General features: G+C 53.8%; 1 long non-coding RNA gene across 1 annotated transcript in view; it reads left to right on the top strand.

The window, feature by feature from the left end:
* The first annotated feature begins 1,836 nt into the window (after positions 1–1,836).
* The window catches only part of LOC142051064 (uncharacterized), a 237,093-nt gene continuing 224,812 nt past the window's right edge, over positions 1,837–14,117 (top strand). The window contains exon 1 of the long non-coding RNA XR_012658286.1: positions 1,837–2,070. This is a non-coding gene — a long non-coding RNA (uncharacterized LOC142051064). The remainder of the gene's footprint in view (positions 2,071–14,117) is intronic.

The following is a 14,117-nucleotide window of genomic DNA, read 5'->3' as shown; positions in this document are numbered from 1 at the left end:
GAGCTCTTTGCTAGGCTGTAGATCGTAAAGTTAAAAAAGAAAACAAACCTGCCTTTTTAAAAATGCCCCCTTTTGAGTCTGCCACGTTTGATACAGATTTTTTAAATTGCAGGGTATATCTCCTACAGGCCTCATGCAAAGGGAAGTGAGTACCTCTGGCTCTCAGGACAAGGGGGTCCCTCAGGAGCCCAGGTGCTCACGCCAGCCGGCATCTGGCACAGCACAGGGCAGGAGCTTTGGCAGTAGTACGTGAGCTGAGAATGAGAGTCCGGCAGCACTGCACGCTTCTCCTGTGAGCCGCCGAGGCTCGCGCGCTGTACCTTCCACAAATAAAAGGCCAGAAGAGTCAGCATTTCTGCTGGTGCCAGCCTCATCCGTACCCTCGTCGGTGTAACTGTAAGCAAGCGTCCCGTAGCGACTGGGAGCGTGGCAGCTGGGCTTCCTGCGCTGCCTTAGGTTGTGCCCTTGGAGAGACCCTTCTCCGAGCCCCGTGAGCCCCAGGGTGGGTGGGCTGAGGTGCCGTTCAACGCTGAATAGGCACGAAGGCCTGTAAACAAAATGTATTTATATTGCACCCATAGCCGGCAGCCAACCGCCGCTTTATTTACGTATGCTGCACCTCCTGCCGATGCTTTTAAACCTAGCCGATATTGCCGCAGTTTTCACTGACGGGGCAGGGGACTGCCACACTGCAGGGGGAGTTTCTGGGTGTCTCCCACGGACACAGACGTCCTCAGCTGGGTAGGGACAGGGTGAGAGCTGGAACAACTCTGCTGACATGTAAGGGCCATCCCAGGGCAAGGCTCCTGGGTCTGGGGGCTGAAAGGCAAGCCGCGCTGGGTGGTTGGTGTGGGAGTTGTGGAGCAAGTAGGGGAAAAAAAAACAAGAAGAAAAAACCATCCAAATGTTTCACAGCAGGTAGAAAGCTTGGCAGAAAGCAAACTGAATGCTGTAAAGACAAAAGCCAAAAGCCGGCTATGGACTGTACGAAAAGAGTCAGTGCCACGGAAAGAGGTTATTTCTTCCACTGACCATAGCAGGCTTTTTGTGAGAAAACACACCACCTCTTCTTTCTGCTACGGCGCAGTGCTGCAGCAGTAATGGGCCAGAGCGTGCGAGCGCCTTTGGCAGTATCGGTAACGGCCGGGGCACGGCCGAACTGCCAGCCCACCTTCCGCACAAGGAAAACACCATTCCCCTGGAACGCCACGCAGACCCAGGACGGGTAAGGCGGAGGCCGAGCCCAGGCACCCCCATTTCCAAGGACCACCTTGGCCTTGCAGCGTCTCACGCTTCGGGGTGTTTTGCAGGCCGTGGCTAAGCTCAGGCCCCCTGCTCGTGGCTGCCCCCGGTCCCCCGGCGCCGGTCGGGCCCCAGCCCCCAGCGCGGTGCGGCGCAGGGCAGTGACCCAGCAGGGCGGCCCCACGGGCCCCAGCCCCTCCCCCCGCCTGCGGCCAGGGCCCCGCGGCCGCCGGCCCCTTCCTCCTCTGCTCGCTCCCGTCGCGGACGGCTCGGTATGTGTCACGAGCGGCAGCCCCGTTCAGCCGCTCTCGGAGGGCGCGCGGCTCTGCCCGGCCGTGACCGGGGCCCGCAGGGGTTTCCCGCTCGCCCGCTCGCCCCGGTAAGGCGCCGGCCCCGAGCCGGCGCGTCCCGGCCCGCCCGGCCCTCGGCGCCCTCGCGAGCTGAGCGCGGCCCGGCCAGCAGGGGGCGCTGGCGCTCACCGGCTGGGCGCGGGGGCGGTCCGGCGCGGGGGCGGGGCCGGTGGGGGCCGGTCCTTCCGGCCGCCCTTTAAGGGCCGCCCCGCGGGGCTCGGGCTTCCGGTGGCGCGTGCGCGGCGCGGCGGAGGGGGGGCGGGAGCGGTGCGTGCGGAGGCGGAAGCGCCGGTGCGTGGGGCGGCCGGGTCGCGAGGCGTCCCTGTGCGGTGCCGGGGCCCCTCTGCGGCCCGGTGTGGTAAGCCCGCGGCCGGCGGAGCCTGCTCGGAGCTGGGCGGGGAGCTCCGCGGCGGTCCGGCCGCCGGCAGCCATCCCCTGCGGTGGCCGGCAGCCCCTCGGGACGCCTGGAGGCCTGGCGGTGCCCGAGCCTCGCCTGCGGCAGCCGCCTGAGAGAGCAGCGCGGCCGTAGCCGGGGGCCGGAGAGCGCTGGTGGGTGAGTTCGGGCAGCGGGGGGGTCTCCGTGCGAGGTGGGGCCGGGCGCGGGCCGGGGGGATATCCGTGCGGGCCGGTCCCGGGCGCGGGCCGGTGGGGGGGGCGCCGGTCCCGGGCGCGGACCGGGGGGCGGGGGGGGCCGGGGCGGGGGCCGGGCCCGGCAGAGAAGCCCTGGTCGGGCATCGTTCGCTTTTGCACAATGTAGGGCTCTCCCCGGTTATTTTCTGTGTACTGTGTTTTGGGCCACCTGAAACCCTTTGGCCGGGTAGGTTTGGTGCGGGGAGATGGCAGGTCTGGAGCCTGAAAGATCTCCGGTGGGGGGTGGGGGAGGTATTTCTTGCCTTAAAACTCTGAGCCCACCTCGTGTGTCACGTCGTGAGTGTCGTGACTGTGGCAAATGGCTCAGTCGGGCGTTTTCTGATAAAAAAATTCTGAACGTGTGCGTGTGTAGGCACGGGGAGATTTGTGCAGGGTGACAGAGCCCCTTGTGCTTCTGTGCTAATGTCTACCTGTTCTAGACCTCCAGTGTTGGAAAGCCTTTGTTTAGTGCCTAGTTGTGCCTGCGTAACAAATGTTTTAGCTGCTGATGTGTTATACCTCTGCTGCGAACTTCTTCCTGGGTGGCTTGATTGTTTATGGTTGTCCGTGTAAATCTAGGCAGATATTTTCTGCCCGGTGGTGAAGCCTATCGCTTTGGATAACAAAGGGCAGCAGAGCAATAAAGAGGTGATTCGTCTGCTGCCGCTCCTTGGAAACAATTCGTTCCTTATTTTCTGCCCTTGGGCAGGCGTTGTGCTTTCCAGATAACGCAGCCTCTCCTGTGCCTGTCCACGCCGTGCATTTTTGTCCTGCCCTTGCTTGAAAAGGCTCTCCTTGCCTTCCTCCTCTCTGCTGCAGTTGGCTTAATCTCTCGCTGCTGCTGCTGCTGGAAGAGGGATAAAGGGAGTGTTGTCGATCGGGTTGTTAAAAGCTTTTTCGCGGGCTGTAACGCGCAGGAAAGGGTGGGCTGGGGGGCAAGTCAGTACGGGGGAGGGGGGGAGGATCAGTCTGCGGGGAAAATGGGAAACCAACATCACCTTCCCCTCCTACGGCGGAGCCCGGCCGCACGGCTCCCCGGGGATGCCCCTGCCCGCGGGTGTACCGTGTGTGCTCTCCCCGCGTGGGGCGGGGGGGGGACGACACACCCCCCCACACCGTCGGCGGCACTGGGGCAACCCCTGCCCCAGGGCTCCGCGTTCGTATCCGGCTCTCCGCGCTCCGGCACGGCACGGGGCTGGACGCAGCGAGGAGACCCCGGGGCGGCTTCTCGCGTCCGGGCGAGAACAGGGCCCGGCCCGAGCAGCAGAGCGGGCACCGCCGGTAGCTCGGAGGAGCGGGGCCGGCTCGGCTCGAGGCGTCAGAGCGAAAAGGGACGAGAACCGTCCCGGAGCGTCCGGGGCTTGGGGGGGGGGGCGGCGGATGGTCCGGTGGCCGGGTTCGGCTCCGTGCCGGGCCGTGGGGCAGCCGGAGCCGCGCCGGGGGGCAGGTGAGGAGCCGCGTGGCCGGGCGCGCTGTGGGTCGGCGGGTTTCGGCTGTGGGGTCTCCCGGTCCGCGGAGCCCCCGGGGGGGTGGGAGTGCGGGCAGCAGCGGGCCCCGGGCCGAGCGCTGTCGTGGGTCGGTGGTTGGGTTTTGGGGCCGAGCCCGTGCCCGGCCGTGGGGAAGTAGGGGCAGCCCCACCCGGCTCTCGGCTGCTCCTCGTCGGGGTCGTGCAGCGGCGGCGACCCCGGCGGGGGCTCCTGCGGTGCCGGGCGGGTCCCCCCTTGCCCGCGAGGCAGGCAAGGACCCCGGCTGCTGCCGCCGCGGTTTGCTGGAGGCGGGGGGCCCGGCCCCCTGTGGGGTTGGAGCGCGGGCTCGGCGGTGCCGGGGCTGCCGGGGAAACGAGGCCTGCGAGGGCAGGAAGAAAGCGCTGCCGGGCCGGCGCTGGGCTGCCCCGCCGGGGTGCGGGGCCGGGCCCGCGCAGTTCAGTTCCCAAGGCCTCCCCGACAGTGCCCGCGTGGGCCGTGGGGGTGTAGGGCTGCGGGGTGGCTGCGCTCTCCGCGGCCCTGAGCGTTGCCCGTGGGGACTGCGGAGGGGGCCGGGACGCAGCCAGGGTCAGCTGGTTTGGTCCCTGAACGGGGAGAGCACAGCTCTTCTGTTCCTGGGCCTTGAGAGCAGGCTCCTGTGGCTGACGCCGGGGCCCTGAAACAGATCGAGTCGTGCGTTTTGAGGGCCTGACCGAGGGGACTAAGTGGTGTGGTTTTGGGCTGAGGAGCAGAGGTCAAGTGCTGCATTTTTGGGACTTGAGAACAGGCTCAGCAGCTGGGCTTTTTGGCTCAGAAACGGTCCCAAAGTGAGCTGGTTTGGGGGCCAAAAGCAGAAGCCGGTTTGGCTGCTTGTGCAGGCTGGGGGGTGGGGGTGGTGTGGGGGCATTGGGGGCTGCAGGGGAAAGCAGGGGTTGGGCAGGGTACGAGGACCCTCCCCGGAGGTGGGGGTCCGGTCACATCGGACCCCGAAGTTCGGGAGGCCGGCATGCACCAGAGCGAACTCGCCACCTGAGGCGGGTCTCTGGAGGAAGGGTGCTTTTTGGATCCAGCGCAGTGCACCCTCTTTGGGTCCAGCTCTTCTTTCTGTGCTGCTTAGAATAGTTATTAACCAATTAAATATACAAACTAAGTCACAACAGCTCTATCGGCTCCATCGTGGTTTGGAGCTCTGAATCGGTTTCACTTGGTGTCTAACACGTTTTTTCCCCGAGGAGAGGCTACGTTTCAAAGTTAATTAGTTTTCTCACAAGTGTGTCAGTCGATAAAATTGAGTTATGATTATTAAAACCACAAAGGTGACAGGAGTCTCACAGATCTGGTCTATTTCTGAAAATGTCTTCATCCCGTGCAAATGTCATCGGGATACAGATCATCTGCACTTCATGTTCTGACAAGACAAGATGCTGAGACAGGGATGAGCTCCAAAAGGACTGCTGAAAAGGAAAAAAAACCGCATTCCACAAAGTCATGGGGTTTTTTTGTTTGCATTTGGGGGGGCGGGGTGGCTTTAGCAAAAGAGTGCAGTGTTGGCTGGCAGCAGCCTGCAGAGCGTCTTTAGTGGCTGATCTCTCCTTTTCTTCTCTTCCACTCCCCTTTCAGGGCTGTAATTGTCATTTGGATAGTTTTAGAAGAGCAGTTAAGTTCCTCGCCTGTGTCAATGTGCTGGTAATACCAGGAAGGTGAATGCTTGAACCGGTCGGGCGGGTGGGAATAACTTGGCTGCAGGTAGAACTTCTGAGGGAAGACCAGCAAAACTAGGAAGCAAATAGCAAGTTCCCAAAAAATGTGCGGGTGTCAAACACATAAAAGCTTCATTGCCGAATGTTTTTGGCAATATGTTCCAAATGGCTATTTTTAGTAAACATAAATATTCAGGAGATTCAGGGTTGTGTGTGGCAAAACATGTCCCTCTGCTTTTGTGTCCTGCTGCACAAACGGCCGGCGGCGGGGCTCTTGTTCCCCGCTCTCGCTATTGCCACAGCAGGGCTGCGATATTTAGACCTAAGTGGGGATGGGTTTAGGAATGGAAGGAGAGAGGATGCCTGTGTTCTGTAAGGGCTATGAATGCTGACCCTTTGTCTCCGTCTGCCGCTTTTCCTGTGCGGGTGATGAAGCTGTTTTACTTTTCTCTGTTGTTCCTGGTCTAAATAGCTGCGAAGCTGTCGCCGCTGTGGGTCTGCAATTTGTGTTGCTGTGTTTCTGTGGAGTTCTAGCTACGGCTCGCTTCTAGTGTGGCCAAGCGTCAAGGTAGGGCTTTCGGTTTAAAGCTTCAGAAGCGCTGCGCACTGAATTGGGTGTAGGTGAAACTGCTGTTGCACCTGCAGCTGTGCTCGCAGGGATGCTGGGTGGCTCCGCATCAAACCGGCGAGGTGCGCGTGGACCTCCGTCGGGCTGCGCCCTGGGTGCGCGAGCGTGCTGTGTTTTTGCTGTTCCGGCTTGTATGTGCGAGGGCTTAACGTTTGATTTAATGCATTTCCTTTAACGGCAGGCTGTAGTTGGGCTCTAGACGGTATTCCTACGTGGGCGCAAGAGCTGTGGAATGGTTAAGCTGTTGCTGTGCCTCCAGGTGACTTGTTCAGTAACACTGTTTTTCCAGGTGCAGATGGATGAGTCGTGCAGGGCAACGGAGGAGAGCCCGGGGGAGCGCTGTAAGAAGGTGAGTCTGTGTAGTACTGGAGGGAAGATGTGACTGATGGCTATCGGGCTCCATTATGGGTTTTACTCTTTCATTTTTTTTTGTGATCTGAGGGTGCTAAGCGATGAGCCGAGCGTGATCTGGGCCCTGGAGGTGAGTCAGGCAAGGTGAGTGGTGCTTGGTGGGCTGGAGTAGGTGTTCTTTTTCAGGTTATTCAGGGCTTTTTCTCCTTCTCTTCACTTTCCCATCCCAATTTGGGGCCGATTCCCTCAAACGGGGACTTCCCCCTGTGGGGCTGCTTATGCAGCCTGGGAGCTGCTGCCTGGGCACAAAAATAGCTCAAACCCCCTGACTCTGGGTCTGCAATGGGGGGTGAAAAAACAGGAAGCATTCTGGTGGAAAGAAAACAACTTGGGGCTTCTGGGAAAGCCAACTCCAGCTGGATTTGTGCAGCTGGAAAGGAAAAAAAGGGTGGTGGTGGGGAAGGAACAACCACCTAAAAGCACCCACCAACCATTCTCATGCACAAAACCGAAAGTGAAAATGACCATTTTTTGCAGGGTAAAAGCACAAAAAGTCCCCACAGAACTCAGTAGTTTGGAAAAGCAACCCCAATTATTACATTATGTAAAGAAGGCGGGGGAAAAAAAAGAAAACCAAACCAAAACCCTGTCACAACCCTGATGCCACATGCCTACAAGCAGTTCCTGGGGCTTATTCTGCGGGGGTGGGGAACCCAACCTTGTTCCCCAGGTTTGCTGTGCTGCTTCTCCTCCCTCGGGCATGGGGGGGAGCAGTGGCATGGACAGTAGCAAGCACCAGATTTTTTTAAGCAGTCGAGAGGAAAGGACTGAAATGCTCGAGACGCTTTGCTGTTTGGTGCATGGGCAATGAACGGTGCTGCTGGGGCTGCGAGGGGGAAAGGTGCAGAGGAATAGAAGCTCTGTGGATGCAGCCAAGTTACGGTTTCTGGATGGTATTAATCAAGAAGAGTAATTCAGATAATGCTGCTGCCCAGCGACCAGAATTGGGTACTGAGCCCGGGAGCTGCGCACGCGCGGTGGCGTCCCTGTGATCCACATTGCTCTCTCCGCAGGTAACAGCCCTGCGATGCTGCGGTGCCTGCGAGGTGATGCCGCCGTGCTCGTTGCTGCTTCCTGGTAAGGAAAGGCCTCCTCTGCTCCTGCTGCAGTGTGGTGGTGTGTCGGACACGATTCCCTGTGTCGGGTGAGGCCTAGGGCTGCGGGCGAGGTGAGCGAGCCCCTTTGGTGGGTGCAGGGGTGTCTCCTTGTGTGCCTGCACTACTGGGGCTGGTGGGATGGGAAGCTTCAAATGACGCGCCGAGGCAGGCTTCTGGTATGCTAAAGGTGAGTGGGTGAGGGCAGCCCCAGGAGTTACCCGGGAGCTTATAGAAGGGAAGAGGGAAAGGAGGAGGAGGATGATGACCTTTCCCCCTGCCCAGGGCGCAGAAGATGGCCGACTCCCCAGCTCACCAGAGCTCCCCCTCAGCCTCCCCTGGCCCCCCTTGCCCCGTGCGCCTGCCCCCAGCTCCAGCACGAGCGAGCTAGGCTATGTGCCTAGGAAGCCTCATCTCGTAAGAGCTGTAAGACACCCTTGTATTCTCTTCAGGTGGAAGATGGCCTAGAGTCTGGAGCTGCAGAAGAGGCAGGGAGGAGAGAAGGGGAAAGAAGCATCTGAACGGCTAAATTGTGCCAGCAGCGCTGAGAGCGAGAGTCGCGGTGAGTCCTGGGCCACTGGGGCCCCGTTGCCTCTCTTGTGCGTCCTGGGCCCTCCCTGTCTCTCCCCCGGCCCCCTCTCTTTCCTTACCTGCTGCAAAATTTTATTTTTTCTTTTGCGCCCCCCCGCACCTTCTTTCTCCATCTCGCTCTGAGTGGCTCCCTGCCTCCCCGTCTTTTCAGTCCTCCCTCTCTCTGTCCTGTAGCCTGTGGCTCCTTTTTCTTTCTCCGCCTCTCTCTGCCTGGCTCCGGCTCCGTTTTTATTTTTTTACTCCTCCTGCTCTGTCCTGTAGCCTGTCGGTATTTTTGTCTTTCTCTGGCTCTCTTGGTCTGACTCCCTGTGTTACCGAAAAACGCGGTAAAATCGGAAACAACTCCTCAACGCCAATTTAGTATTAAAGAGCAGGCATTCTTTATTCACGGCGCCAGATGCACGGGGGATCGCTCCTCCTGGCGTGCGTACCTCACACAGCTTTCCTGTACAATTTGTAGATGAAAATTTTACGTATTCATACATATTCATTATTGTCCTGTCTACTGATTGGTACAAACTTGCTCGTTCTGTATGTAAATTACTGCGCAGGCTCGGTGGTGGTCCGTGAGTCGGTGGTCGCGATCTCCCCCTGCCAGAATGGCCTTTTACCTTCTTGGCTCTTAATCTTGGCAGTCTTGGCTAGTTTTCTCAGTCCGCTCCACGAAACCGCGTTTTGTCGTCCTTTTCTGACAGAAGCACGTTGTCTGTTGTTCTGGTCGCGTTAACAATCGCCTAGGGACTAAAATGCAGATCAACAGATACGCTGATTCGTACACTCCATGTTCCCATAATGGAACACCGTTTCTGGTTGATTTCATCACTTCGGTTACATTTCCCCCGTTTGGAAGTTCTGAAATAATAATTTTCTCAATATTTCCATCCTAGATCAATAATATTCCACTATGTCAGTTCAGTGTTTGGTTCATCTTCTCAAAGTTTTCACTTGATTGTGGTCTCCAGGGTGTATGCAGGTCCCATTTTCTACCCAAAATTTTATTAATTTGTTGAACTACCTCTGCAAAAAAATGTGGTGCTCTATCAGAGGACATTCCCGTTGGCACTCTAAATCTTGGTATTATTTCTTTCAGCAACGTTTTTAACTACTACTCTAGCTTTGTTGGTGCAGCACGAGAAAGCTTCTGGCCATCTAGAAAATTTGTCCATCAGCACTAACAAATACTGCTATATCTATTTTGTCTGGGTAACTCAGAACTTAATTTGCTAATAATTTCCGGGAGAATTTTTTGTTTTGTTACTCCTAAAGGTGGTTTCCTTTGGTTCAGGGGATTATTTCTAGGACAGATTGGACACTTAGCTACTGTGGGTTTAACTATTCTTGTCATGCCTACACACGCTACAGATGCTTTTAAACTCAAACCCATAGCATCTACACCGTAATGTGTTTGCTCATGCTTTTCTTTTGCAAGTTCTGTCATAACTTGTGTGGTTGTTATTATTACTTGTTTTTCTGGTGTTACCTACCATCTCTCTGTGTTTTGTGATGCTTCCAATTGTTCTGCTAATTGCTCATCCAATTTATTATATCTCGGTTTCAACTTTGGAATTCTGATCTGTTTTACTGGTACTAGCGCAAGGATACCTTGCTCTGCAGTCCTCTTTGCAGCTTTATCTGTCAATCGTTTGCTTATGTTTACAGCCGTCTGGCCGAATTGATGAGCTTTGCAACGCTTTACCGCCACTTCTTTTGGTTTCTGCACGTCTTCCAGAAGTTGGAGAATTTCTTCTTTATGCTGTATTGATGATTCTTGGGCTGATGGCGGTCCTTTCTCCTTCCCAATAGCTCCATGATTGTCGATCACACCAAATGCATGTTTGGAATCAGTCTAGATATTTATCCTTTGTCCTTCTGCCATTCGCAGAGCTCGCTTCAATGCTACCAATACTGCTTTCTGTGCTGAGGTGTTTGCAGGCAGCGTCCCTGACTCCATTCCCTCGGCGGTGATAACGGCAGCATATCTGGCCATTCGCTTCTCTTGTCGCCCAGAGCTTCTTCCATCTGTAAACAACTCCAGATCAGGATTTTCCCAGAGGTTTGTGTCTCAGGTCTGGTCTGCTGCAATAGACTTGTTCAATAGTTAGCAAGCGATCGTGTTCTAAATTGTCCGTAAGGTTTTCTGTTGTTAAAAACATAGCAGGATTCAGTATAGCAGTAGTCTTCGATTCCACATCGTCTTGTCCTAACAAAACAACTTGATATTTCAACATTCTGCTAAGGGATAGCCAACGACCCCCTTTTTGTTCTAAAACAGTCACCGCTATGTGCGGGACATATACTGTCATCTTCTGTCCCATTGTTAACTTTGGGGCTTCCCGGATCGGCAGCGCTGCTGTTGCTACTGCCCGTAAACACCTAGGCCGTCTTTTACTCACGTGGTCGAGTTGTTTGGAGAAGTAGCCCACAGGTCTCTTCCAGGTTCCCAGTCGCTGTGTCAGCACTCCAAGGGCTAAATGTTGTCTTTCGTGGACAAACAACTCAAAAGGTTTAGCGAAATCAGGTAGGCCTAATGCAGGGGCCATCATCGAGGCTCTTTTCAGTTCTTTGAATGCCGTTTGGCATCCGGGCATCCAGGTTAAATATTTATCCTTTGATTCTTTCAATGCCTCAAATAATGGTTTTACATACGGTCTATAGTTCAGAATCCAGAGCTGATGCTGCTTCATTGTTTTCAGAAAAGCTCTCAGTTCCTTTGGGCTGCTAGGTTCGGGAATTTGACAAATAGTTTCTTTCTTTTCACTTTCTAATTGTCTTTGTCTTTGAGATATTTCAAATCCTAAATAAATGGCTGCTTCTTTTCCTATTTGGGTTTTGTTTCTGGAAACTCCGCATCTTCCTTGGCCCAGAAAATTTAAAAATTTCAAAACATTTTTCTTTCTGCCGCTATCAGAACGTCGTCCGCATTCTGTAACAATATGCTTCTCCCTGGGTTCTGTTTTTTCTATTGTCTCCAATTTTTTTTTTGCCAGCTGAGTCTCAAGTATCATAGGACTATTTTTAAATCCTTGTGGAAGTACAGTCCATGTTAGCTGTGTCTTTCATTCTGTGGTGGGGCTTCCCCATTCCAAAGCAAGTAGGCTTTGACTTTTTATGCCTGGAGGTATGCAAAAGAAGGCGTCCTTCAAATCTAGTAGAGTAAACCATTTATGCTCCTCCTTTAAAAGAGGTCAGTAAAGTGTATGGATTAGCTACTACCGGATGTATATCTTGGACCACCTGATTTATAGCCCTTAAATCGTGAACTAACTAATACTCTTTGCCTCTAGATTTCTTTACTGGCAACACAGGAGTACTATATTCTGAGTCACATTCCACTAAAAGCTCATATTCTGCAAAAATTTTATAATTAACTTCTCTAATCCTTTTCAAGCCTCTCGCTTAATAGGGTATTGTTTTTGTCTTACCGGCTTGGCTCCAGGCTTTAAGGTTACTTTTACCGGCTCTGCCCACTTAGATCGCTCCGGAGCTCCGCTCGCTCAAACCAAAGGAATTACTACGTTTTCCACTTCTTTGGGAACCTGTTCCTCCCTGGAGGAATCCTGTAACATAAACGCTTTCGCCTCTGTGGCTTTTGATTCTGGTATTAGTAATTTAATCTCTCCATCTTTAAAAGTTACTTGAGCATCTAATTGACTTAATAGATCTCGTCATAACAGAGGCAGTGGACATTCAGGCATATGCAGAAACTGGTGAGTTACCCATTGCTTCTCCAATTTAAACTTTAATGGCTCTGAGAGGGGCTAATTTTTCTTTGCCCTGTCGCACTAACAACACCTACTGATTTATGATCAAATTTCTCTTTACGTGTATTCAATACCAAAGAAGTGGCTCCCGTATCTACCAAAAATTCTATTTCTTCATTCCCTAGCTTCAGTGTAACCAGGTGTTCAGCTAGGGTTGATTCCCCTGGTCTCCTTGATGCCAAGCTACTTCAAGCATTTTGCCCAGATCTCTGGATTCAGGTTCTTCTAGTTTCTGCAGGTTTTTTTCTTTTCCCCCTTTCCCCCCATCTGGGGCTGATTGTCTTATGAATATAGAGACCAACTGAATTGCTTTTTCTGGTTTTTCTGGGTTCAAATGAGTATATTTTCTGGTGGTCACCTTCAGTCTTTCCACAAAGGCTGAAGGGGACTCATTTAATTCTTGTCTCACTTCATAAATTTTGACCCATTTATTGCTTTTGGCATTGCTTGTCTTACTCCAAATAAAATCTCTCTGACATCTAGTCAGCATTCCCCTGGGTCCTGGCTGATTAGGGTCCCACTCGGGATTTGTAGATGGAAAATTCTTATTCATTGTTCTCTGTAAATTCCCGTTAGCACGTGCTCCCTGCACCTGCCTTCTGGCTGTATTCAATACTATTTTCTTGTCAGTTCCATCAAGCGAAGTATCCAGTATCACAAGTAGAGCAACACTTTTTCAAGTTCTCACCACGTTTTCCTCTTTTCAAAAACATTGCCGTAGAATCTTGTGGACATACCTCACGCTGTTTCTGCTGCTCTGGATGATTCCACAGTGTAAAGAACAAATCAACATATGCCACTTCTTCCCATTTGCCTTCCCTTTTTACAAAACAACATTAATTGCAAGATGGTATGATATTGCAATGTCTCCTGTTCTGGCCATTTGTGCCCACCTTCCAATTGATACGTTGGCCACCAATGATTGCAATATTCAATTAATGGTTTCCAAGTTAGTGGGTCACCACCCCCGACGTCTTTCCAGTGCTTCAAAATACATCCCAAAGGTGTTCTCTGTGGGATAGGTTTCTTACTCAGAAATGCTCCCATCTCCCAGTAGAGTAGTAGTTGTGATAGTGCACTATCACAAATAGTAGTCAGAGAGACTCCAACCCCCGTTAGAGGTCTCACTGGAAATCCGCCACTGGGATCTGTAGCCCCCTGCTAGATATCCCTGGAGACTTCAACCCCCTGTTGAAGACTCCCCTACCCTCGGGTCCTGCTCCACAGCCTTTCGCCTAGCAGAGACTTACCAACCGAGTTACCTCTTGGCCCCAACACTGCGTGGCTTTCGCCGCGCCTTACGGGCAGGCCTGTGGGACTCAAACCCACTATCCTATCCTATGTGGGAAGCTAACCCCACGTATTATTCTACCTAAGCTTCTCAAAAGAACGCCTTGATTACCTCAGGCCAGGGGATCTTGCTCAGAATTCTCCGGCCCGGGGATCGGAAGCTCTCCCCGAGAATTCCTCGGGGCCGGCTGCAGGTCCCGTGATCCCGCGGATCCGTCGAGATTCAAAAGCAGGGTCCCATCTGGGGTGCCAAAACTGTTACCGAAAAACGCGGTAAAATCGGAAACAACTCCTCAACGCCAATTTAGTATTAAAGAGCAGGCATTCTTTATTCACGGCGCCAGATGCACGGGGGATCGCTCCTCCTGGCGTGCGTACCTCACACAGCTTTCCCGTACAATTTGTAGATGAAAATTTTACGTATTCATACATATTCATTATTGTCCTGTCTACTGATTGGTACAAACTTGCTCGTTCCTTATGTAAATCGCTGCGCAGGCTCGGTGGTGGTCCGTGAGTCGGTGGTCGCGATCTCCCCCTGCCAGAATGGCCTTTTACCTTCTTGGCTCTTAATCTTGGCAGCCTTGGCTAGTTTTCTCAGTCCGCTCCACGAAACCGCGTTTTGTCGTCCTTTTCTGACAGAAGCACGTTGTCTGTTGTTCTGCTGACATTAACGATCGCCTAGGGACTAAAATGCAGATCAACAGATGCGCTGATTCGTACGCTCCATGTTCCCGTAATGGAACACCGTCTCTGGTTGGTTGATTTCATCGCTTTGGTTACACCTGTTCCTGTTGTTCAGTTTCTTCTTTTTTGGCTTTGTGTGATTCTCTCTGTGATTCTGTTTTTCTCTGCCTCGCTTTTCCCAGCTCCCCGTCCCTCACTTGGAATGCCCGTTGTCCTTCACTAGCTCACTCTCCCTTGGTTGCCATCCCCGTTTCTGAATTCCTCCTGCTT

This window comes from Phalacrocorax aristotelis, unplaced genomic scaffold, assembly GCF_949628215.1.
Source record: "Phalacrocorax aristotelis unplaced genomic scaffold, bGulAri2.1 scaffold_78, whole genome shotgun sequence".
NCBI classification, from domain to species: Eukaryota; Metazoa; Chordata; class Aves; order Suliformes; family Phalacrocoracidae; genus Phalacrocorax; species Phalacrocorax aristotelis.
This window is presented reverse-complemented; position numbering and strand designations above follow the sequence as displayed.